The sequence below is a fragment of the Vicugna pacos genome, chromosome 5, assembly GCF_048564905.1.
Source record: "Vicugna pacos chromosome 5, VicPac4, whole genome shotgun sequence".
Taxonomy (NCBI): Eukaryota; Metazoa; Chordata; class Mammalia; order Artiodactyla; family Camelidae; genus Vicugna; species Vicugna pacos.
Window position 1 is genome coordinate 32,614,077 of NC_132991.1, and position 25,832 is coordinate 32,639,908.

General features: G+C 41.3%; 1 protein-coding gene across 5 annotated transcripts in view; it reads left to right on the forward strand.

Annotated features, from left to right (window-relative positions):
* GPD2 (glycerol-3-phosphate dehydrogenase 2) overlaps nt 1-25,832 on the forward strand; it is a 195,309-nt gene that overhangs the window by 50,530 nt on the left and 118,947 nt on the right. The window contains exon 1 of one of the 5 annotated variants that reach the window (XM_006196178.4): nt 10,699-11,040. The exons of 1 other annotated variant lie outside the window; for it this stretch is intronic. The gene's annotated coding sequence lies outside the window, so the exon portion shown is untranslated. 3 more of the 5 variants (XM_072960984.1, XM_031678509.2, XM_006196179.4) reach the window with 3 other exon arrangements.

Genomic DNA, 25,832 nt, shown 5'->3' on the forward strand with positions numbered 1-25,832 from the left:
CTCATTAGGATACAAATCCTTAGTCCCCAACCTGTTTGTACAGAGACAGAATCAATGTGGGTAACCTTTACTTCTAGGAACAAGCATGTTTAAACAAGTGTTCCAGGTTATTTTTACATATATTAAATTTTAAAAAAAAGGAAAAACAAAAAACAGTCAACAGCTTTGTATCAAGCAGCACTGTAGTTCTATACTTTTCCTAGGAGCACAGAGCGGGTCGAGTAGGCATTGGAAGAGTGGGCTAAGAGGTAACAGTGGTTTGCTTCCTTGAAAATCCTATCTGGTGTTGTGGCTCATGAAAATGTTCACATTAGCATTCTGGGAGGAATGCTATGGATTCATTTGGACATGGATACAAAGATGTTCAAAGCAGTGTTTTCTACAATACAGATTGGAAACCATCTTTGTAGTTCCTTGACTAGGAGATTGGCTGAATAGCTTGTGACATACATTCCCATTGAAATGCTGTGTAGCCAGTAAAAATGATGATATGGATCCATGTTTATATGTTTATTTTCATTGAAAGATATTCCCTAAATTGTTAAATGAAAGAGAATTCACAAGGCATGATAATACTAATGATAATATTTAAAATAAATACCATATTTAGTTCACTAATGTAGTCTAAGTGCTTCATCAGAGAGCTCTTAATAAATACTTGTTAGACGAATGAACATGTTGAGTGCTTTATATGCCTCAGAGATTGTTCTAGGAGTTGTATTTCTATCATCTCATTTATCTTTACAACAACCCACTGAGGTGTAGATATCGTTACCCATATATTACAGATGAGAAACCTGAATCTCAGAGAGATTAAGCAGATTGTCCAAAGTCATGAAGGTAATAACTGGCAAGATCTGGTTTGGAATGATCTGATTCAAAGCCTATGTCTTCACATATTTTTGGTTTTTATTATTTTAGAAAGTTGTGCATATATATAATAGAAAACATTCTTAAAATGTTTACAGCAAACTATTAGCAGAGGTTAATTGTGATCTGAGTGGTGGGACTATAGGGGTTTCTTACTCTTGTCTATGTATTTCAAAATGAACGTGGATTACAGTGACAGTCCCCCTTATCCATTGTTTTATTTTTCACACTTTCAGTTAGCCATGGTCAACCGCAGTCCTAAAATATTAAATGGAAAATTCCAGAAATAGTTTATAAAATTTAAATTGTGCACTGTTCATAGTAGTGTGATGAAATCTCAAGCTGTCTGGCTCCGTTCGTCCCTGGGGTGTGAGTCATCCCTTTGTCCAGCGTGTCCCACCCAGGAGCCAGTGACTATCTAGGTTATCAGATCAGATAGACTGTTGCAGTGCTTGTGTTCCAGGATTTCCCTTAATAATGGCCCCAAAGCACGAAAGTAGTGATGGGGCAATTCAGATATGCCAAAAAGGGGCCATAAAGTGAGAAGCTGGAAGTTCTTGACCTAATACAGAAAGAAAAAAAATCATATGCTGAGGTTGCTAAGATCTATAGTAAGAAGCAATCTTCTATCTGTTAACTTATGAAGAAAGAAAAAGAAATTCATGCTAGTTTTGCTGTTGCACCTCAAACTGCAAAAGTTTCAGACACAGTGTGTGGTAAATTCTTGGTTAAGGTGGAAAAGGCATTAAATTTGTACGAAAAGATAATTTGAGAGAAAGACCACAGTCACATAACTTTTATTACAGTATATTGTTATTATAATTGTTCTATTTTATTATTAGTTACTTTCGTTAATCTCTTACTGTGCCTAATTTATAAATTAAACTTTATCATAGGTATGCATGTATAGGAAAACACATAGTACGTATGGGGTTCAGTATTATATCTGCAGTTTCAGGTATCCACTAGGGGTTTTGGAATGTTCCCCCAGTGATAAAGCTACTATTATAGTTTCATAATAAAATACCCATATTAAAAAGGGACTTTCTGTCATTTCACCATCATTACCAACAAAAAGGCATTTTGGGCATTTTTCTTTCTAGAAGGAATAAATCATTCCCTTTCCTATGCTATGTCAAAACCCAGTTTCACATCTACTTTTTGCTCTTCTCACTCTTTTATAGTAATTATTGTTTCAATTTTGTCTCTTTCCAACTTAACCAAGTTGGAGAGTGTATTTGATTTATCTTTTTATTTTTAGGGCTAATGTGGTGCTTGGGGCACCAGGCATAAATACAAAGAGATTTATCTAGTTGAAAACAGAGCCTTAAAAATAGTAAGATCACTGTTCGTTATTATATTTTTCTTTGCCCCTTTCCTTGTGCAGTAAATATTACATGTTTGTTTCTATTCTCTGCTGTGGCAAAGCGAGTCTCTCCTGCCCTTTTATCTTCTATTGCTAAGAGCAGTAGCCACTAAGTGTAAAAAATCAAAACAAAGCACTTTCCCACCTCCCTGATGGAGTAAAAGCAGTGAAGCCCAAAAAATGCTTAGTTACCACAAGCCACGCCAGATGTCTAATCAAAAGGGTATTGATTTTAGCTAGTAAATAGCCCTTAATATAGTTGAAACTTGGGTTGAATATGCAGCCTGGTAATTAGCTAATAAAGCAAACGAGGGCTGGAGAGAATGTGGTACAGTTGGATAAGCAGCAGCCTGTCATCCAGGAAGCTTGCCTAGGTCTAATTCCTTCTCCTACAGAGGACTCGAGTTACCTTTAGGACTCCATGCTTAGTGTTTTCAGCCATTAAGTAAGGGGTGGGGGGAACTATAAACTTATCATAGGGCCTGAGATACAACTAAAAGCAGTTGTAAACGTTTTGCAAATATTACATGCAATAGAAATCCTTCCTGAAGACAGATGTTGCAATTTAATAATCTTAAGTGGGAAGGTTTAATAACTACTTTAGATCATTAGGATAATGTTTAGTGCCCTAGGATAATTATTAAACAATTCTCGGTTTGCTAAATCATCTGATACTCCAGAGAAATCCATAGCCTGATTAATTTTTGCATTATCCGCCAACTGCTCAATGAAACTGTAAAGCGTCAGAGGCCAGTTGGGAAAAAAGAAGAGCAAGAGTGAGAAAAGGACTAAGTTAGCTAGAAGTCACTTTGAGAGGCAAGGAAACCAGGGATGGAGGGTCAGAGAGCAAGGTGGAAGGAAACGGGTTAAGGTGCAGGGATCTCAGAGATGGGGAATTCGTGTCTAGAGCTTTAGCATCCAAATGCATTGTATCAGGCCTGCACAGAGGTTCTATTGTTACTATTTGTTTTTAGATTTGGCTGCTAATATTTTCTTAAGTGGGAAAAGCCTTTTGTATAAAAATTCCAGATTTCTGGGTTCTTTTGAAAATTTAGAGTATCAAGTAACACGGCCTAACTCCCCCATGACAGTGATGGACAATATAAACCATGCCCCATTTCTTTTTTCTCAGGATTTTGATTATGAAAATCTTAAGGCAAACTGAAGAGTAGAATTACAAATAAATATCTATTCATCTACCTCTGGATTCAACAATTGTTATTATTTTGCCATATTTATTATAAAATCAAATCCCTATATCTATACATTTATACTTTTGCTGAACTATCTTAAAATGTTATATTACTTCACCCCTAAATATGTTAGCATGCATTTCTAAAATAAGGACAGTTTTGTACATAATTGTGATATTATCACTCTGAAGAAGAAAAATCAATCGTAATTCCCTAAGGTCATCTTTACTCAGTCCATATTCAAATTTCCCCCTTGTTTCCAAAATTTCTTTTCCATTCATTTTCTTTCTTTCTTTCATTTTGGCGGGGGTTGGGAGAGGTAATTAGGTTTATTTACGTATTCTTAGAGGAGGTACTGGGGATTGAACTCAGGACCTCATGCATGCTAAGCATGAGCTCTACCCTCCCCCCATTCATTTTCTATTCTAGCCAGAATCCAATTAAAACATGCATTGCATTTGTGGGCTAGAATTCAGATGTAAAGGCTTGATTAATTTAGGTTAAACATTTGGGGCAAAAATAAATCCGAGGTGATAATGCAGACTTCATCTTATATCACATAAGCAAGCACATAATACATGTTTTCTAGCTAGTAACACAAAGTTTGATCATCAGGTTTAGGTAGCGAGCTCACCTCTTTAGGTGTGGTAGGCGCTCTCCAATTTGCCCCAGACCCACCACTCCTTATTTGTCTTACATCTAGCCTAGTTAATTCATTTACCTTGCCTGGGAGGCCTATGTAAAGGTCAATCTAGAGTATATCACATGCTGCAATCTGGACTGTGTGATAAGAGCACCTAGCCCTGTATCCCTGGAATAATAGATAGTGCCTGGTTCGTAGGTGATGCTCAGCAAATAGCCTTGGATTGACTAAAATCAGAAACATGTAAGTTAGAAAAACTTGAAAGGAAGTAGGGTTTGGGGGGAAATGCGTCAACTCATACTCCTGAACTATATATGTGGTTCAGAGAAGCCTTGTGCCCTGAGATGGAGAGCAGATTACAGAGGCTCCAGGCAATGGTTCTTTATCTGAGCTGGACAGAAATGTATAATCTAAGTGGAGAAATCAGAATAAGGAGGAAGAATGATTTTAAAATTCTGTGGAACTCAAGGGTTTTGGTTACCTATTTATGAAGGGCCCTGATGCAGCTTAGGTTTTCTGGAAGCAGATGCTGGGACAGAGTATGGCATACAGGTTACTATTAGGGGTACTTGTGAGAAGAGGAGTGCAGAAGCAAGAGTGGGTGGAGGGAGAAGCGCAACTGTGATGCAAGCCCAGCAGAGCCTCAGTCACCCCCTGTAAGGGAGTTCTGGAGCCATCGGAGTTATCTCCCAATTATCCAGCTAAGCCTTTATACCCCTGCTTCATTCAACCACAGGGTAAGGACTAGTCCAGGAAAGGAATGACCTTGAATGAGGAAGCTTTCTGCAGTAGAGGCAAATTCTAAAAGAGTTGAAGCTGAAAATGCTTCCAGCAACTGGCGCAAGAAGTTCTGCTTGAAGGAGGATCCGGTAGAGGCCAGACATTCAAAATCAGCATTACTGGACTGAAATTAGGGTTAGCAGGACCTTACTCTCTCCAGCAGATCTAGAGGGGCGGGAATCCATTCCTTGCTTCTTCAAGCTCCTGCTGGCTGCTGGCATTCTTGAGCTTGTGTCCAGCCTGCGTCCCTCATGACACTGTCTTATACTTTTCCATCTGTGTAAAACCCCTCTATTACTTCTCTCTTAAAAGGAAGGACACGTGTGATTGCATTTAGGGTCCACTCTGATAATTCAGGATAACCTCGTCATCTGGGGCTCCTTAATTAAATCATATCCACTAATACTCCCCCCTCCTAGGGTGACATTCAGAAGTCCCAGGGAGGCCACTATTCTGCCCACCACAGGACAGCTTTTAAGTCTTTACTTTAGCTCCATAAACTTGAGGACAATTTGCTTTTCGCATAGCCCAAAAGCAGGAATGTAAATTGTGTTTAGGGTAAGGAAGATGATGGAAAAGCTGGAATTCCACCCTGTGGTGCTCTCAGACCCACTGCAGGAGGACGGTCTTCAGGAGGGCTGGAATTTTACTCTGTTTCAAGTTCCCAAGAGGATCAGGTTGATAGTGAAGGGCACATGCTCAGGAAAAAAATGTCTTCCTCCATATCTGACTATTGAAAGCTATATTTAGCACACACAGACACTAAATTTACTAGAAACAAAAACAATTTTCAGATGCCCTGACACCAGTTTGTAGCTTTTCATCACATGTCAAGTTGTCTCAGTTCTCAAGAAACTTGACCACAGTTAAACGTTAAGCAGCAAGGAAAAGGGATTATCTATTTATAGTGTGATCTAGAATTTTTTTTAACTAAATGACTTTTTTATTATTGAAGTAAAACAAATTTTTAAAATAATAGGCTTTCCATTTAGTTGTCAAATTTCTCCTTGATGAAGGTTACACTGAATCACTCTTTTCTGTTTTAAGCACCACCACTCCCCTCCCCTAAAGAGCTATTTTGAAAATAAACAGATAAAGATAACAGAACAAGATGCTCTACTTTTCTATGGTTCATTTTCAGCTTTGCATGATGCTTTTGCTAATAGCGGAGGAATGAAGGAGATTCCCTTCTAAGTCCAAGGTATTTACTGAGGAAACAGCACCTGTTACTCTCTGGCCCACACCCCTGTGTGTAAAGGGCCTTTCTCTTGGCTTAGCAGAAATTAGGTCAATGCCCATGTGCTTCAAGGCTGCTGAGTTAAGACACAGTGTTCTTCTCATTTTAAAGCTAATCACGCAAGACATAAGCCCCACCCATTGCTACTGTTGCTCTATATTTTGCCGTTCAGATTCATGCATTTAAAAAAGAAATCACATAATAACATTACAGACTATGGTCAAGTCTGTTTCAAGTATTTACGGCTGAGATTTAAGCCATCTCCAGGTTATGTAACAGGTATTCAGAGATGGAACTGAACAATCTCCAGTTTCCTGGGCTGTTTACTCTTGGCTCAGTCACCTCTTTCACTAAATCATAACCAGAGTTAACTCCATTTTGTTTCAGCTCCACGTCAGAACCTAATACTTATGTATGTTCTCTGCATGAGTTTCTTGGGACATTTCTGCTTACCCACAACTTTCCTCCTGCTGTTAAATAGGAGGCTATGTTCCAGAGACATTACTCGATTTATATCACCAACATTTGCAAAAGCTTATTTTCAGTGCTGTCTTGTCCTAGGAACAGAGTAGATGCCTGCCCAAGGAAGGAGTTCACATTTCCTTTACCCTCAAGACCTTTAAATCTAAGTAAGTTTCCTGGTGCCACTTTATATTGATGCTTTAAAATTTTATTTCAAAAATACTTTTCCCAGATTCTTGTAAAGCAGAAATAAAACTTCAAGTACCCTTTTAAAATATATTTAGTATTTTTATCTCATCCTTTCAAGGATCATATACTGTATTTTCATCTCATTCTTGATTCTGACTCTGAGAATCAATGACGTGGGAAGAGTTTCTGTTGGATATTTTTCAATGTCTATAATTCTGCTTTCAAGAATTCAAGTAACAAGGAGGTGGAGGCCCACTAAGTGATAAATGAGCTGCCCTAATCTCCAAGCCCCGAATGTACTGGTCCGGTCCTGTTCAAGGATTTTTTAATAGATTTTCATGGACAGCATTCCTAATCTTTTAGAAACTGTATATTAGGGATTTTGTTTGTTAGTTTGGTGATAGTAAACTTGTAGTCTTTAATGCTTGGTTATCTTCTTAATGTTTTAACTATTGTTAACAGTGGATAAGATTATAGGTGCATACAGTACTTCCTAAGTTATGTAAACTACTAAAATAATAGAATGGAAGAAAGACGTGAGCCTACACAGCAATCAGAGCTCAGAACAAAGGTATCTTGGCCCAATGTTGGACCAAGGGTCGGAATGCCTGGGGGTTAGGGAAGAGAAATGAAATTGGTGATATTTTATTGACAACCTGTATGTCAGGCATTTGACATTTATTATCCCATTCCATCCCAGTTTGGCTGTTGCTAGCTATGATATCTTGGGCATGTTACCTAACAATTCTGTGCCTCAATTTCCTGTTTGTAAAAAGAAAGCAAAGAAATGAAAAAACTCATAGTTATTCTGAGAATTAAAGATTACATACACCTCGTTAAGACTAGTGCCCGACACAGAGTAAATAATATTGAATGTTCGCTATTAACATCCTCACTGATGAGGAAACCAAGACTCTGGGAGACTGGCCACAGTTAAAGAACTTAGAAGAGGATGGATTTGAAGAACACTGTTCTCTATACCAAGCAGTTTCTCATTTTAGTCTTGGCTCTAGGTTTAGCTAACTTTGTAAGCTTAGGTAAAGTACTTATACCGATGGGCCTTGGTTTCACCCTTTGTAAAACAAAAGTGTGGGCGTTAATATCATTTATGGCCCCTTTTGTTCCTTACATTCCATAGATTTGATTATGAGCTTTGGTAACCAATGAAATTTTGTTTCTCTCTAGAAATGGGCAGGGCATAAAACAGTGGACCCTGGGCATGATGCAGATATGGTCATAAAAGGCACGTAATAGAATCGTCACTGGAAGGTTCCCCATGTTGGGGAAAGTTCACCCCTAGCAGTTGGGTTTCCGATGTCTAAGTAGCAGGTAACTTACTCTCTGGGCTTGGGAAGGGAAGAACTTCTTGCTCATTTTGTTATACTGGAATACAGAAAATAACCTAAATTTACCTGGTAGTGCTACAAAAGCAAGATAAATTAATGGTGGGCAAACTTAGGCTTTGTTAACATAGAAACAAATGAAAAGGGGAAAGCTTTTCAGATTTTGGTAGCCATGTGAGGCTGCAAACCCATGACAGTCCTCAGGTTTTCTTAGGCAGACTAGAAAAGTGTTAGGTAGCACCAAAGTTATCTGACACCCTCAATCTGAAAGACAGTAAACATAGTTTCATTCCAAATGCTGAGTCATGCTTATAATGACTAGGAGAAACACTTAAGAGTAACTTCCCCGAGGCTGGTCTTCAGTAGACTGCCTTCTGCTGAAATAATTACTTCATGTTTTTAATTCGGTTATGATAAGTGCTTCCTCTCCTCCACCTTCACTCAGTTTTCTCCCTTTTCAGGCTTTGACGTGTTTAGTTTGTTTGGTTTTGTTTTAATTCCTTGAGAGGCTGTAGCTAGTGTATATGTGTATAGGCAAAGTTTTTTGTGTGTGTGGATCTAGTGTAATAATAAATTCTAAACGGTAATCCCTAAATTAATGATTATTCCCCTCTTCCCCGCAAAATTATCTTAATAACGAAAATAAATTACTTAGACATGTGGGAAATTACACTCCTGTTAGATACCCCAATCAGCAACCAAACTCTTTTAGTGGAATTCTTGTCATGATAAGCAAGATACAGGGACAGAGATATAGAGGTGGAATGCTACTTTAGGTGTTCATAAATAGTATCTTAAGTTTTAAAGCAGTATGTAGAAGGCTAAAAAGAAAAATTCATTTTCATACTTTATTCCATCTAGAAAATAGTGATGGAGTAAATAGGAAATAATTTTGATTTTGTAAGTCTCTGTGGGTCTTAAAGAAGTATCATAAACTTCTGCATTTTGAAATTATCTAGCATATCTCTCTAAAAATTAACTTTTTTTTAAACCACTTGGCCTTGAATAAAAGTGGATGCCTAACTTATATTGAGTAATTTCAAATGGGCTGTTTTCACACAGCAGTTGGAAGTAACTATTTCACAACAATTTCTAATTAAAATTTTTCAAGTCTGTAGTTGAGATTATATATATATATATATATGGAGCCTGAGGAAGAGGAGGGCTCAGGTGGGCTGTTTAGAAAAAGATCAGAGTAGGCTTATCATGTTAAGCTTTCTTATCTCTCCTCCCTTAACCCCTCCCATACACACCTTTCTTCCTTTGATGCCTTTCCTGAATTCCACCCATGCTTAGGTCCTTCTTGCTTTCCTTTGGTTGCTTTGGGCCCCAATTTTGGCAAGTGAAATCATGTCCAATGCTTCTGACTTTTCCCACCTCAACATTCTCTACCTCTTCCCATTTTCTGTTCCATCAGGGTCTGACTTGGACTGTACCATCATGAATGATCATGGATTATTGATAAGAACTGAATCCCTGCTGGCTTGTTAGCTTAGCAAGGTGACTAGGACATGTGGGGAAAATAAACAGTAGACATAATAGGGCCTGAAACAGATCGTTCACTGAAGTATTCATTTCAAATCAATTAACAATGATCAAACATCTATTATGTTATAGGCACTGTGCTAGGCACCAGAGTACAAAAGTGAATAATAGCAGATGGTCACCATTTCCAATCACTGAACTGTTCTGGGAGAATTAGTGGGAAGGCAGGAAATCCAGAATTTGGCACCTCTATTCAACTAGATTATTCCTTTTCTGTGTAACATGTTGCTCTTCTAGACAAATGTTTAGGATTTGAAAAAAAAAAAAAAAGTGAAACCAATGGTCTATCACAGGGGTTTTCAACCCTGCCTGGGTGCTCGTGTGAATCTTGTGTTTTCAAACAGTTGTGTGCATCTGAATCTCCCCAAGAGCTTGTTCAATCAGTTAGGCTCCTGGTCCCAGAGTTTAAGAATCAGGTAGTCTGGAGCGAGGCCGAGAATTTGCATTACTAGCAAGTTCTCTGGTGATGCTGACTTCTGCTCGCTCCCCTAGCCACATTTTGAGATCCACAGTTTTAAAATATAAAGATTTTCAGGTTCCATCCACAGACTGATTCAGTTCGTGTGGGGATGGAAACCGGACATCGATCATTTAATGTCCACTCCCCTCTCCCGTCCCCCATCTGTAATGTGTATCCAAGGCTGAGAACCACTGTTCCACTGGATACACTACCCATTGGATAGGCAGGTTTCCTGTTATTAAGAGTTTGGGGTGCAATAAATCTACATATTCCTCTGGGTCAATTATAATAATTCTTTGGTATTTAAAGAAATTAGTAAATGTCTTAGTAAATAATTGGCTGGAAAAAAAAAAACCCACCCCTGGGATTCCAGTTCAAAGGCTGCCACTTTTTGGAAGGCCTTTCCAAACCTTCCCTGGGTATTTTCCAATACCACGGTAGAAACGTTACGTGTAAAACTCCCAGAGATCTTCGGAGGAAAAACCTTAAAGAAATGGGTCCATTTAAACACCACCTGCGTCCTCCTTGGGTCCCCTTGGGCTCGCCTGCCTGCCTAGCTGTTGTAGTTCCAACAAGTGAGCTGGGCATGCTCAGTGGGCAGGGTCGGTTTTAGGGGTGCAACTGGGAAGCCTGCTGCTTTGCTGGCCGGGCTCTTCCCCTCCCCCCACCTGTACGAGGCTGGGCCTGAGGAGCCTGTGCTCAGCATCCTACCCCGTTGCCTGGGCTTGGTCTTCCCTGCGGGTCCCCGCGCTGACATTCAGGCGAGGGTCAGGAGGCCGGGCGCGTCTCCAGAGCGCGCGGGGCGGGGGGGGGGGGGGCTGGGGCGAGGGTTTTGGGCTCTGACGACGGGGTCCCAGGGGTCCGCCCGCCTCCCAGACGCGTTTCTAGGCCAGGGGAAGCCTGCCTGCGGAGTAGGGGAAACCAAATTCGGGGTCTGGGGACGAGAAATCAGGTAAGCCAGCCCCGCCAGCTTGCAGGCGGGCGTGCTCTCTCTCTTGTTCAGGTGGCGAGGGCGGGCCGCACGGGGGGGGGGGGGGGGCAGAGGAAATCGGTCACCTCCACCGTCCTCGCCCGGCCTAGCCTAGCCGAGGCTTCCCGGCCCGCCAGCCGCCTGGCCAGGCGAGGCGGAGCGCCGGGAGTGCCGCCCGGTGCTCCGCAGCCTGGGGCGAGGACCCATCCATCGTCCGCCGCGCCGCCACCCCACCCGGCGGGCCCCGCGTCCTCGCGTCCCCGTTAGTCACGTTCACTGGGCGGCGGAGACCTTGCTCGCTCGCTGGTTCGCAACGCTTCCCCCTTCCCCCCGCCGGGTCCCCCGCCTCCACTTCCGCGGTTCCCCGCCGGCCCAGAGGAGCCTGGGCCCGAGGTATCCGGCTGGATGTGGCGGCCGCGCGGCCGGGGTCGGCCCTCGGGGAGGGGAGCGGGAGGAGCAAGTTGCCGGGGAGGCGGGGGCGCGGCGGCGCTGGGCGCGTCGGGTTACAGTCGCCCTGCCTGCCCCGGGTGACAAGCACGCGCGCCTCGAGTACCGGGGCCGCGGCTCTGACTCGAGGGGGAGGCAGAGACTCCGCCCCTGCCGGAGGAACCGGGCGCTCCTGCTCTGTCTCCCCTCGCGCGAGAGGATCAACCTCAGGTGTGTGCTTCCTGGGAGACCCTCTCCGCCCCCGCCCCCAGGGTTGTAGCGGGGGAGTGGTCCCTCTCTGACCCGGTGAGTCCGGTGTTGGGGTGGCGGCGGAATCTTCGGAAAGATTTAGAATTTCTCCCCATCGACAGAAACGTGGGCTCCTTCTTAAACAGGGTTTAGCTCTTTTGGAGGGCGATGGGGTGTAATACACTTACCTCCTTAGCTAAGAGGCAGGACTTTTGGGTGAGGGTTGGTATCTAACTCAAAGTTTGTTACAAACTTTTGGCTTGTGGATGTCGCTTGTCTGATAAGGACTGTTGCTCCCTTCTGAAGCAAGGGAGGGAAAGATTCTAGAAGGGGATTGAGGCTTCTTTGAGGATCTTAACTGCTGGAGTGTGACAGTTCTAGGAGGAAATAGAAAGTGTACACTGATGAAATTAACACAGCCTCCACTCCCCACGTAGTAACTTAAAGGAGCAAAAATAGATTTGTAAAGAGTGCTCTAGCAGGAAGGTACAGCCCTGTGAATGAAGTCCTGATCTTAGCCTTAGGTCTCTGGACTGTCTTCCACCTAATGCTAAAACTGTGTTCCTCTGGAGTTCCAAAGTAATTTACAAATTCAAATTCTCTCCAGGTCTTAGTGACAGGGGCCAACCCAAATGACACAACACATAAATATCATGGGGGTGGGGGCAGCTATAGAAATGGCTCCTAGCTAATTTAGTCAACTTGTATACTTGTAGAAATAGGTGAGGGAAGGAAGGGTAAGTTCCACTGAGTCTTCATTGCTTAAAATAAAACTTAGAATTTTGCATATGTTCCCAAGTTTAATAGATGTGAAGTTTCATTTAGGAGTGTGGAGGGTAATGAGAACTGCCACACTGGGGCCAAACACTTCCTGATAGCTACTTCCCACTCTAATCTCTGAGTGCTATAGTTCTTGTTGGCCATGGACTGAGTGCTGGATGCCTTTGCCCAATGGGCACCATGTGCAGCATGGGAAACCTTGTGATGAGAATGTTGAAACTGTCTTGTGTTACTCATAGGGGGATTATGTTGAGTTACAACACTCCCTTGATTTTTCCAAATAATGCAGCTGTACCTTAGTAATAACAAATAAAGGCAAAATTTGCAGTTTGAGAACCAACATTGTTGGCCCTGTCCATTCTGATATCTCACACAATCACTTTATTTTATAAAGACTTTCTGAGCACATTAATACTCTGCTTCCTTCTCTCTCCCTCTGTTTGTTAAAAGATGCAATAGCTTAGCTTAGTTCGACAAGAGGGCCACAGTGTTACCATTCATAAGCACCCCCCCCCATTTTGTTTTTGTAAGTATTTAATCTCATAGATATTTAGAAATACTTGACTATCATTGTACATAAGTTATATTGGTAAACTGTTATAACTCTCAGATATCCTGTTTGGGTATTTGTTTTCTGCTTTCATCACTAGAATGTAAGCTTTATGAGGGGCTTGGTCGGCCTCACATACTTTCTTATTTCTGATGTCTACAATGATGACTAGCTTTGGTAAGTGCTCAATAAATGTTTTTTCAATGAGTGACTGAACTCTGGGATAAATTTTGCTGAGGGTAGTCGGGGAAAGGAAACCAAAGTCTTTGTCCTTAGGTTAAACTATTCAGCCTCACTGGGCCTCAGTGTCTCGTTGACAAAATGTGGATGGTAATATATGATATAACACATGTAAAATTGCTAGTGATGTTCCTGTCCGGTAGTAGACTTCAAAATATTAGCTTTCTTCCTTCTTATATATTTTTCTTTTTATATTCAAAAAGGGAAGATTTGGGCAAAGAATGCAGTTGCCTAGATAATTTAGCTCTTGCATGTTGTGAATGAATTATCCAGACTTTTCCCCCTTTAATTTGGTGGATATGGTGGGGGCAGGGCATGGAGGAAGAGAGGTTAGTGGCAACTATAGTTATTTGAGAAGGGAAGCAATTTCTAGACCATTATCTAATTTCTCCTTTTTTTTTTTTTTTTTACTGTGATGATGCTTCTGCTTAGGTTTCCTAAAACTTGATTTTTTTTCTACTTGTCAATGATCAGACACACTACACTGTCCTAAGTGCAGAAGCAACACTTTAGAAAGAGCATTAGGAATCAAATATATGTAACACTTGAGTTATTAAATGAGGTTTTCTGTGGACTTGTGAGACATTATATAGTAACAAGTTCTAGGTAAAGAAGAAGTATGGCTATCCTGCTTTTGAGAAAGTTAGAGTTTAGCAATGTAAAACATATAGATATCAATTAGGGACCAGTGTAAGATCTTGCATAGTCACTTACCCAGTAGTAGAATGGGGTATAACTATTGGCTATAACTGTTGTGGTTATGGAAGGAAGAGGTTAACTTGGGCTCAAGTAGTTCTTGACAATTTTGTGGTGAAGAGACTGTTGCTTCAGCAACAGAGAGACAAAGTTTCCTGACGATTGCAGTAGATCAATTATCTTTGAAGAATGTTTCCTATTTTGTACTTCAGTATTTTAAAAAGCCAGCACAATCATATATTTTTAAAAATGAAGTTTCTATGGAAAAGCTACAGTACAATTGTGTATGTGAACTCAATAGTACTTTTCACTGTGTCTCTGAAATTTTAAAGTCCAGGATTGGAGTTAAAAATTATAACTCTTCATTTTTAACATGCTTGCTTGAAAAAATGTGTCAGATGGCCTGCCTGTTACTCTATCTGATTGTGTACAATACGATATCTTTTTCATCTGAAGTTTCCGGGGAAAATTACTAGTCATTAAATTTGAGACCCCTACGACTGGCTAATTTCAGGATTGTTATTTTGGAAGGTAGGGAAGGAATGAATGGCACTAAACTAGCAGTAATATTAAAGTGGTTTTAGATACTCGTCAAAATACTTAGAAAATTCCATCAAGACTCATTCCCTCTGAGATAAGAAGACAATTTGGAATTTGTGTTAAAGAGAGCGAAGAAGCTAATAAAGGGCATTTTGTATATTTCCTTGTTTTATAATTGTTGACAGGATGGGGGAAAGAAATGTAGGAGGGACAGATGATCAGATTTAACTGCAAGTGAGAAAGGCAAGGGCCCAAATGGCTACAAGCCAGGAAATCTCTAATGACTTTAGACCTCTTCCCGTATTATCTGACCGGGGATTGATCTCAGCAACATTTCAGGAAGAGGAAGCATGAAGAGCTGACAGTTTGAATACCTGAGAATGTTTAGGTAATGACTGTGGTCACAGTTTGTTCAGAACTCTAATTTCATGTCTTGACATGAATGTGACCCTATGGGTTTTTTCTTTCTTTCTTTCTTGTTTTTCAGGATTTTCATCTTTTGTTGGCAGTTCTTACTGGTTCTTTGTGTTAAATATTTCTTCCTATATTACATCTGTATTCTTGTTTCCCATTTTTCAGTTGAAAGCTTTATGTTGATTCTTTCAAAGTAAAATTTCTGCTTTATGCAGCAGACAATGCATAGTTTCTGGTTTTAATTAGGAAAATGTTTCCCTCCTAAGTAAAAATTTATTGTGACATAATGTATTAACAAAACTTTAAAGCATTATTTGGGGGTATCTTTTAATTTGACCAGCAAAATAAAAAGATTACTAATATATTTTGTAATAGTGAAACACTGTTGAGGTGTGGGTACTGTTTGAACAATGATTGTTTAATTCAGATTTTTCTAGACTCATAGTCTTTAAATGGTGCTATGTCCTCTGTGGAATTTCATATTTGATTATCCACCTATATCTTTCAAATACCACAAATGATAACAGAAAGAATGTTTTCTGAAAATTAGATTTTTAAAAGCTGCCACTGTCAAATGAGATGGCCTCCGAGTATGACTTGGTGACCTGCTTAGAGAGCTTTCTTCCTTACCTTATGTGCACCAGTGACCACGAAGGCTGGTTGGAACACAATAGGAACAAAAGTTGATGTTCAGGGTAAACATTTTGGAAAATTTTCATTAAGATTTTATGAGTTTCAGTAAAACATCCTCAACTTCTAAATGTACTTGAAAAGTGACAAAAATAGTACAGCTCAGAATACTAGGTTCTCCAAAGTTGTTTTCCTTTTATTTATACTGAAGAAAGAAAGGATGTTTTGTTTCTCCGTGGCAATATCAAAACTGCTTTGATCACATCACTCTTTGCTCCACCCTTCCCTGAGTCACTCTGCCCTATTGGACCACACTCTAAATACTTGTCTTTGAATTCATGGACAGTTGCCGTCTTGCCCAGTATTAAGGTTCTGCTCTCATCTTCCTCGTGATCCGGTTGAGCTGGACTACGTAGAATTCCCTGGATCTGTTTTATTCCTGCTGCTGCCCCTGTGCTAATGCTCTTCCTTCTACTCACCTCTTTGAAATCCTGCCAATCCTTGAATGTCCTGACCACAGACTACCTCACTGCCCCAGTCAAAAGTCTTTTGTACATTTCCTGAACTCTTCAATTACTCTTTTTATGCCACTAAGTGTCTCATTTACTCCTCTGTATGGTAATTATTTGAAAACACGTATCATTTCCTTTCCTGGCAGAAGACCATGCGGAGCAAGGGCTGGATCTTACAGGAGTTTATAGACCTTCACATGCCCAACCCAGGCTCCTTGCATTTGGGGACATCGTTGTAGAGTAAATGTTCTGCTTGTCTTGCATTGTTGTAGAATAAATGTTTGCCTCATAATTCACTCATCTCTTATTTACCCAAAAAATAAGTGAAAGAAATGGGTTGAACAGCAGGTGACACACAGGCAGGTGCATTTCAGATATTCAGTTAAACTGGATACTTTATCTTTTCCTGGCCTTCCCTTTCTCCCTACACATTTGGCAGTTTTTATTTCTGAAGTATGTCTGGGAGGAAGAAAGGAAATTGCTGCATTTGAACTAAAGTTATAAAAGCAATCTGTGAAGAGAACCAGTGGAAGAATCTACTATGAGGAGGTCGTTTCCTGTCCATTGAGGCTCAGTGCTTCCTTCTTTCCCACTGCCCACCTAATCCAGTCTCTTAAGAAAGAATCCAGAAAATGAATTCATAACAAGGTAATTGATACAATTCGCTTGTCACCCTCCAAGGTCTCTAGATTCTAAGGGTACAAAACTTTGGGGACAATTTCTGTAGGCTAGGTAGAAGGAGCTTTGGGGGGACAGTGTTTACTTCTGCACATCCCTGAAGCCAAAGTATGGCTTTGGTCAGTCTCTGCACCTGTCCATTTCTTCCTCTGTAAAATGAGGTGGCAAGACTGGATGAATTTAAAGCCATAAAAGTGCAAGATACTTTACTGCTCTTGTCCTGCCTGAGGGGAAGCCAGTCTTGGCCAGTGGGTTCTGTTCACCACTGGACCTGATCTGACTTTTCCTCTTACTTCCTGGAGTTTGAAATGTCCTTTCTCTCAGCCTCTCCAGATGTAGCAGTCACATTGGGAGGATGCTGCGTATCCTGCCTGTCCCTTCTGGCTTGTGCTCAAAGGATCTAGCATAACAAGTATATTTCACTTCTCTCTTTATTATGTTTGCTAATATTAACTCCTTTTCCCCACCCCAACCCACCATTAAGTAGCTGGGATAATGATCTATAAAATACAGATTCCCAGAATTTTAGCAGAGGAAGGGGGTTAAAGATCTAACCGAACTCTGTCTTTTTACTATTAATAATAAATAGTAATGATAAATATTATTTAGAGCAATCACTGTTTTCGAGGCCCTGGGCTAAGCGTTTGCACACATTATTCCCTATGTCAGCAGTGAACCCTATTATGTCAATGAGGAAACACAGTTCCAGAGAACTGCGGTGACTCACTCAAAGCCACAGTTATGTTCTGGTATGACAGAAGCTTCCTTGAAAACCATGTAAAGAAATAATAGACCCAAGAAATGATCCCACTTACATTTCTGTCATGTATTTCCTGCTTTTTTTGTTACACTAGATTCCCCTGCTCCACTCGCTGAACTTTGCCTTTTATCACCTCCACTTCCTGATGTTTCCACCAGTGATACTGAACACAGCATGGCATGCCTGCCTGAAACATTATTCCTTGTGATTTGACTTCTAGGAACCCATGACATTGTTAAAATCCTCTTTAGTCTTGTTGGATGTGGAAACAACCTGAAACTTGATAACAGTCTGCCTTTTCCACTCCTACACCTGGGTTTGTGAATGCTGTTGGGAAAATAAACACGATCACGCAGACTGGAGGCACCTACAAATTTATGTTCTCCAACTTTAGCCACAAGGCAGCTCTGTTTCTAGACAACAACTTTTCCTATTTCTCAGCATAGTTTTTCCAAACCTTTAGCATTTTTTGAGCATTTTACACCACCTATGGATTTCTTTATCAGAAGTTAATTGTTAGTGGTTAGAGTAGACTAAATTGTTACAACAGAAAGATCAGAAAATAGATAAAAGCACAAACACAACTGATGTTTATTTTTTGATCATATCATACTCTCTGTTGGTGGATGGCTTTCCTCCAACTGGTGATTCAAGCATCCTGGAACCTTTCATTTTGTGACTCTGCCATCCCTTAGGGCTTTGCTTCCAACCGTTTTCAGCTTCTCTGAAAGAGAAGACGCATATCCACTTTCTAAATACTTAGTTTGAAATGAATGTACCAATTCCACTCATATAGCACCAACCAGAAATTATGTGCACAGTCATACTTATCAACAAAGAGAGATTGGCGAATGTAGTCTAGATGGGAGCGAAAGAGATGGTGGGTTTTTGGTAAAGAGTTATCTTCCCTTTCACCATGTCCTTGCTTTCTGTTACACTGAGAAAACAGGTATCATGTCAACTCTTAATATTTTGCTCTCCCTTCTACACCTTCCCTGTGTCTGAATCCATCAAGTCTATCATTAACTCTAGCTTAGAGGCACGGTTATCCAGAGTTGATGTTTTCCCCAGCACTCTGGATCTCCCATCCCTTCAGCTTCCTTACTCTATGAAATTTCTCCATGTTCACCTGCATTTTAAATATTGACAAGAATGTGCAAGATTCTCCCATCACAATAACAAACAAGAACAAAACCCCAAACTATTCCTCCTCTCTGCACTCCCCTCTAACAACAGGCTTACTCTCTCCTTTCTTTCAAGGTATGCTTCCTGAAAGTGTGTATTTTTTATGTTATTTTTCTACTTTGTCGGCTGAAATAAATGCACAGCCTAAAAGCTGAGAGTTACAACAAAGACCAGGTAGTTGGGACATTGAAAGATTACTTGTTAACTGAAGAAAACAAGGCATCTCAAATTAAATAATTTAGTGCTCTTCTGTATATGGGAAGGAGCAAACATTTAGGCTCATTGAAATCATTCCTTTGACCAGCATCTAGCTATCTAGGGCCAGTATCCTGTCCTTTCACACTGTAAGTCCCCTCAGGCTGCAGAGGCCAGCCAGGCTGCCTGCTTGCCTTCACTGTAGGGGGCTGGTGGCAGCAACTGATGACTTGATGGCTTCAGCATTCTTTGTTTACTGATATGGTTTGTAGTATTTTTCGTTCACAACTTCTTTACCTTCCATTCACCCCACAACTGTTGGAAATTTGGCTTCTACCTTAGGTGAATCTGTTCTTGTTATGGTTATTGGTGTCCTCCTGACTGGCAAATCCATTGCGTGAAATTTCTGTAATTGCTGGTTCCCTCTTTTGTGAAATTGAACTTTCACCAGGCTACCATGACTACTCCTTTCTGGGTCTCTCTGTGGGTTCTTCCCCTTGATTGGTAGTCCCCAGGGTCTGTTCTTAGTTCCCTGACTTATCTTTGTAGATATTCTTGGTACCTTTAAGTACATCTATAGCTTTGATTTTGATGATTTCAAATCAATATCCCCAACCAGACCCTTTCCCTGAGTTCATACTCAGTGTATGTTTCTACTTGGATGTCCCACAGTCAACACCGGACTCATCATCTCCCCTCTCCCCACCGTGCTGTTTTTCTTCTCATTGAAGAGCACCACCATCCTTTCCCCCATCTAAATCATACACTCATTGCTTGGTTAATCAGTCACCTAATATGTGGCCGGCATTTGTTTTACAAATGAAGATTATAGCGGTGTACAAAACAGATACAGTCTCTTCTCTTGTAGAGTTTACATTATCAGGGAGAGGGAACTCTCCCCCTCTGATCCTCTTGAGTTCTTGTGTTTAGACTAATAATAAAATTGACATAAGACATTAACAGGAGAAAAACAAATTTTAATTCGTGCACACAGAGATCTCAGAAATAGAAGCTAAGTGACACAACATTGTAACATGACTATTAATCAATAAAAAAAGTTAAAAAAAAAAAAGAGAAAGAAAAAGAAATAGGAGCTAAGAACTGGCCAAAGGAGGCAGCTTTTCTACTTTTTAGACAAAGAAACAATATATATGTGAGGAGTTAACAGGGCAGAGACATTTAGGTTTCGGTGCTCAGGTAGTGAAGAACCTCAGCAGAGTCTGGGCTTGAGGTAGTAAATAACAGAAGTAGCAAGGTCTGTTTGCACAGGGATCTCTGCCCCAGTGCCCTGTCTCTGGCCATAAGGGTGTCCTACCTCCAGATGCAGGGAGTATACCTTTCACCTGGGAGACTTATTTCCTGCTTTCAGGGAGACAGAAAGGAGGGTCAGTGTCCCTCTTGTGCTGGCCATCTCTTAAGTCACTTGAATTCAAAATAATCAGTATGCCATCATGTGTATTTTGGGGTGGCCCACCCTGAGCCCCCGCAACATTCTGGCAGGGTGAAGGAAAGAAATAATAATGGTTAAATAAAGAGGAGACATATGAGCTGATGAAAGCTGTGTGGTTATTTTGGATTTGGATGGTCTGGGAAAGCCTCTCTAAGGAGCTGACATTTGAGCTGGGTTCTTAGTGACCAGGAGCTCTCTGTGCAAAGATGAGCAAAGCATTCCAGGCAGAAGAGACAGCTGGTGCCAGAACCCTGATGGTATTCTTGTTGAGTCTGACGGGCAGAAGAAGGTAAATAAACCTGGAACTTAGTGGGTGAGAAGAGGTCTCTGGATTAGTTCCCTGTGACTGTTAAAACAAGTTTCCACAAACTTGGTGGCTTACAACAACAGAAATTTCTTCTCTCTTAGTTCAGGAGGCTGGAAGTCCAAAATCAGTGTTAACTGGGCTGACATCAAGGTGTTGGCAGGCCATGCTCCCTTGGGAGGCTCTGGGGAAGATTCTGTTCCTAGCTTCTTTCAGCTGCTAGTATCTTCCAGGATTCGTGAGCTTTCGGCTGTGTCACTCCAATCTTTGCCTTTGTGATCACCTTGCCTTCTCTTCTGTGTCTCTCAAATCTCCCTTTTGCTTCCCTCTTATAAAGATATATGTGATTGCTTTGGGGTCCACCCTGATATTTCAGGATAAGCTCTCCACTCAAGATCCTCTACTTAATCACATCTACAATGTCTTGTTGTTACTGTTGTTATAGAAGATAACACTCACAGGTTCCAGGATTTAGGATGTGGATATCTTTCTGGCACAGTATCCAACCTACCACAGTGTCCAAGAGAACCTTTAAAAAGTAGGCCAGGGCCAGATCCTACGGGGCTGTACAAGCCAGGGTAAGGCATTTCATTTTCATCTGAAGGTTATGTAAGCCGTTGGAGGATTACATGCTAGCATATGAAATGATTTTCTATAAAACATGGTTTTATAGAAATGGTTTCACTGTAAAACAGTCTCTCAACTTTTTTTTTTTCCATTGTCTCTCCAACATGAAAAGTTAAGTTGGAATTTATTAATTAAACTTTTAAATTAATTTTTCCCTAGCTAAAGAATGTTCCTTAAATATTAAAAAATAAGATTTTTGTTTGGTAGAGTTGAGCTTTGGAGGACCACAAACCACTGTGATGTGTAAGATTTTTCACTGTCGTCCCGCCCCCGCCCCGCCCGCCTCCAAGAACCAACTTTGTCCCCTTGTGGGTGTTCCTGCTGCCACTGAGAACTGTGCTATTGCAGACTGCGCTGGCTGCACAAAGGAGATGGGGTGATGGTAGGCGGGGGAGGGAAGATTGGAAGCAGGACTCCAGCTGAGGAATTATAGTTGTATGAACATACCTGTCGTAAAGCCAGAAACAATTGGATGGATTTAGGATTTGTTTTTGAGATCGAGTTAGTTGACTGAACTTCCTGATAGATTAATTATCTGAAGAGAAGAAACACAAATGGAGACAAAGGCTTACATTTTTTACTTGAGCAGCTGGGCCATAAACCGAGAAAGGGAGAGTTGGGAGGGAAGCAGGCTTGAAGGGGGAGGTTAAATGTTCTGCTTTGGCTGTGTGAAGTTCAAGGTGCTTATTAGACGTTCCTTTGGAGATATCAGTCAGGAGATTGGATAAATGGAGTTTGGAGTTTCTGGGAGGGGTTTTGGCTGAAGGTAGTTAGGAGTCATTTGCATATAGGTTGTACTTGATACAGGATGGAATTACCAATAGGGAAGGTCTAGATAGAGAAGGGTCTGTTGGAACATTGTATCATTTAGAAGAGAAGGAGGAGTTGCCAGAGGAATAGGAGGGAAACCAGGAGAGTAGGTGTCCATAAAGTTAAAGAGTTCAAAATGGTTTTAAAAGGAGATGTTAAAATGTTTTAAAAAGCGTATTGGATTGAGTTGTGGAAGTAGAGACAGTGCTTAGAGGCAACTCTTTCAAGTAGTTGTATTATGAAGAGAAGAAGAGAAATGGAAAATTTCTTGGAAGGAGTTATTGGTTAAGGGAGGGCTTCTTCGAACTGGAGAGTAATAGAATGAGTGTAAGTAGAGAAGAAACCATAGAATGGACTAGAGAGGGAAAATTGATGAGGGCAGTGATTGATGGATAGCTGTCGGAGTACAATTCCTAAAGACGCAGGAAGGGAGGAGATTTAGGGCATAAGTGAAGACAGTCTTCAGCAGGAGCAGGGACATTTCATTCATGGTAAAAGAAAGGACTGCAGAGAGAATGGGTGTGGAGACCTATAAGTCATGGTTTGGGTGGTGGAGAGATAGAGTTCTCACGTCACGGCTTCTATTTTCCCAATGATATGTGATGTGTGTTAGGGTAGTGCAGGGTAAACCAGATTTGGGGGAAAGGTGAAGATTTGAAATGGCTGTTTTGAAACATCCTGGGAAATGTGATAAGATTGCTGGTCAGTGTGGATTGCCCATTAGAGACTTGTAGCCAGGAATTTAATTGAGGCTGGTTGTGGATGTGGTTTTTTCTCTAGGCAGTTTCTTTAGCTGTGCAGGCAGAGATGTGGAGCAGGCAGGTGGTTGGGCTTAATCATCTTGAGGATTCGCCAGGTAAGGAAGAAGCAAGAAAAGAGGAGAAAGGGAGTTAAGGGTGCTTGCAAGGGAATGTTTACAATGATGGACCATGACCGTAAGCTGGGCAGAAAGGAAGTGAAGTGTAACTGACGGTGGAAATTGCCAATAGATTGAAAGCCAGATAATGCCAAGAAGATGCTGAAATGGAAATACCAGGGTAGATGAGTTGGAAAAACAGAAGGTGGTGTTTATAGTGTGGGTTGCTTGCAGCTGAAGTCTCAGAGCTGGTGCAAGTACTCGTGATGCAAAATCAGAGGTTATGACAGTGAGAGCGGGTGGCTGTGGCAGGGTCAAAAGAGAAGACCTTCAGAGGTGGAGGTGGTTTGGGAACTGGGGCGTCCAGGAGATACAGAAGACAGCAGAAGTGAAGACAGACATGAGTTTAGAGAGGGTACATAGCCAGGTACATAGGTCATCAGTGAATGGGGGAAACAGCAGGAGATGGGTAGATGACAGCAAGAAGGGATGATGGGTGGTAAAGTCTAATGACATGAACTTCAAAACTGTTAAGATTTTTAGACGAGGATAGAGAAGAAATTGGAAGTTGAAATAGACAGACACTTAATGATCTCCAGGCTGGGGGATTTGTGGAATGGAAGCAAAGTTTTACTCAGAGTATTTACAGCTAAAATGGAATGGGAACCACAGATGCAGGCTGTTAGTCTGAGGTGGGATCCTGGGGGCCTTTTGTGAAGCTAGACATTAACTCTTTAATCACTTAATCATAGGGAGGTCCCCAAAAGGGGGCTAGTTATCACCTGGTTCAGAGATGTTTTGATATTTTGGCCACTGGTACAGCCATCCCCATTTATACTGGCTCAACATTAGACTTAAATGTGAGTGTATAAACAACCTCCCCTTGATAGGATGCTGGGAAAACAGAATTAATAGGCTTCAGCCTTTAAAACTCAGATTAAATCTTGCTTTCTCCATGTTTTGCCTGGTGAAAGAACATTCAGAGAAGGAAAGGATAGATTTTGAGTTCTTGAAGGCTTAACTGGGAAGGAGGGAGGGCTGAGAAGGTGAGAGATGGGGCAGACTGGGCTTCTGGTGACACTCCAGGTAAAGAGGATTGTGGAACATGCTGGGATTAGCCCCAGTGATGGCGGGGGGTGGTGGGGGGAGCTGGACTCTGACCTCTGGCAGCTCCTGCTGACGTGGTGGCCAAGGGTGAACAAAAGCCTCCTCAGAGTATCTGCAGCCCTCGGGCATCTCTTGATGGTGTGGTGGCCCACTGGAGTGTAAAGGCCTCCTTGGGGACTGCTCATAAATGGTCAGAAGTGCCAGTTTTTTTGCAAGCCTCTTCTCAGCCGAGATGGTGGTGCAACCCCTGGGCGAGGTGCTTTCTCCTATTTGGCCGAAGCTAAGGAGTGCTGCTTCTGGGGACAGTTATCTCAGCAAATGTACTAAGACTGTGCTCTCACTCTGTGTCACTGTCTTTGGCTTAGTATGGACCCTTAGGAGTGAGTTTGTGTCTGGAAGTTTACATCCAGTCTCCTGATTTCCCTCCTCCCAGACACATGTCCTTTTAGTTTATTTCCCAACCCTTCTTCAGGGAATGGGGAATGGGAGAATGGTCTTTTAAATTCAGATATGATTCTATCTATCCTACTAGGAATGTTGTGAGAATTAATATAAGATGTATCAACCGACTAGCACAGTCCTTGTAACACAGTACGTAGCCAACGAATATGCTTGAAAGCCTTCCTTGGTGATCCATTGCTTACTAGACAAAGGCCAAAGCCCCCTGAACAGCCTGTAAGATGTCCAGAGATTTACTCTGGCTTGTGCATTCAGTCTCCTCACCTCCTCACTTATGGCTCCTGTGTACCATCCTGTGCTCTAGACATACGTATCCCACCCCCTTGTTCTTGAAAATGCAATGTTCATTCATTCCCTCATGTCTTTGCTCATGTTCACCCTGGATCCGTTGCACCTTCAACATTTGAGTTAATTATTGCTTTGTCTACAAATCTGCCCCAATGGTGTTTCCTATCTCCCCTTAACCCCGTGGGTAGTTACTCCCTTAGCCCCTAGTCCAAACCTTATTTGTATCACTTGTATTTGTTTAGAATTTTCTTCTCTAAGCTATGAGTTCCTTAAAGTCAGAAACCATAAATTATTCATCTTTGTTTACTCACAGTCTAACACAGTGGGTGCCGAATGAATTTGTTGAGTAAATGAAAATTCAATACATATTTAATCTTACATATTGTCTTTCTGTTATGAAATCTAAATTGCATTTTGTATACCCTTTTTTTCTTTAACAGTGGAAGCCAACTTTCTGACGAAGTAGAGGATGAATGCAGAAGAAAATTGGTGACCATGTAGTTAGTCAGGATGGGAGGCAGATTTAATCCTGTGTTCTTTTTCTTTATTGAGTGACTTTTATTTATCTGAGTTATCCAGTGATTTTGTTCACCACTGTCATTGTTTTATGCTGAGTTGTAGTCATAACTTTTTCAGTTGTATACCCAAAGAAATACAAACATCAAACCAATGTGGATTTGCATAGTTTTAGAACCTTGGTTAAAATGTCCAATTCCTTTTAGGTGTCTTCAGACCTTGGTTTCCTTGAACCTACATGAATGAACTGATTAATTATATATAATGAAGAGTTTAGATGTAAATTTAAATAACACATCAGCAGTAAGAATCTAGTCAGAGAAGGATGGAAGAGCAAATGTGAAGTGAGGTGACAGGCATGAGTCTCTCCTTATTGTAGATGATTAGGAATGGTAAGAGGGCAAGGGTGGATTGAGGGGTAGTGGAGTGGTCAGGGGTCTGTGGGCAGAGGAGTGGACCTTGTGGACATGGGTACATAAACGTGGTTTGGGTGACACAATAG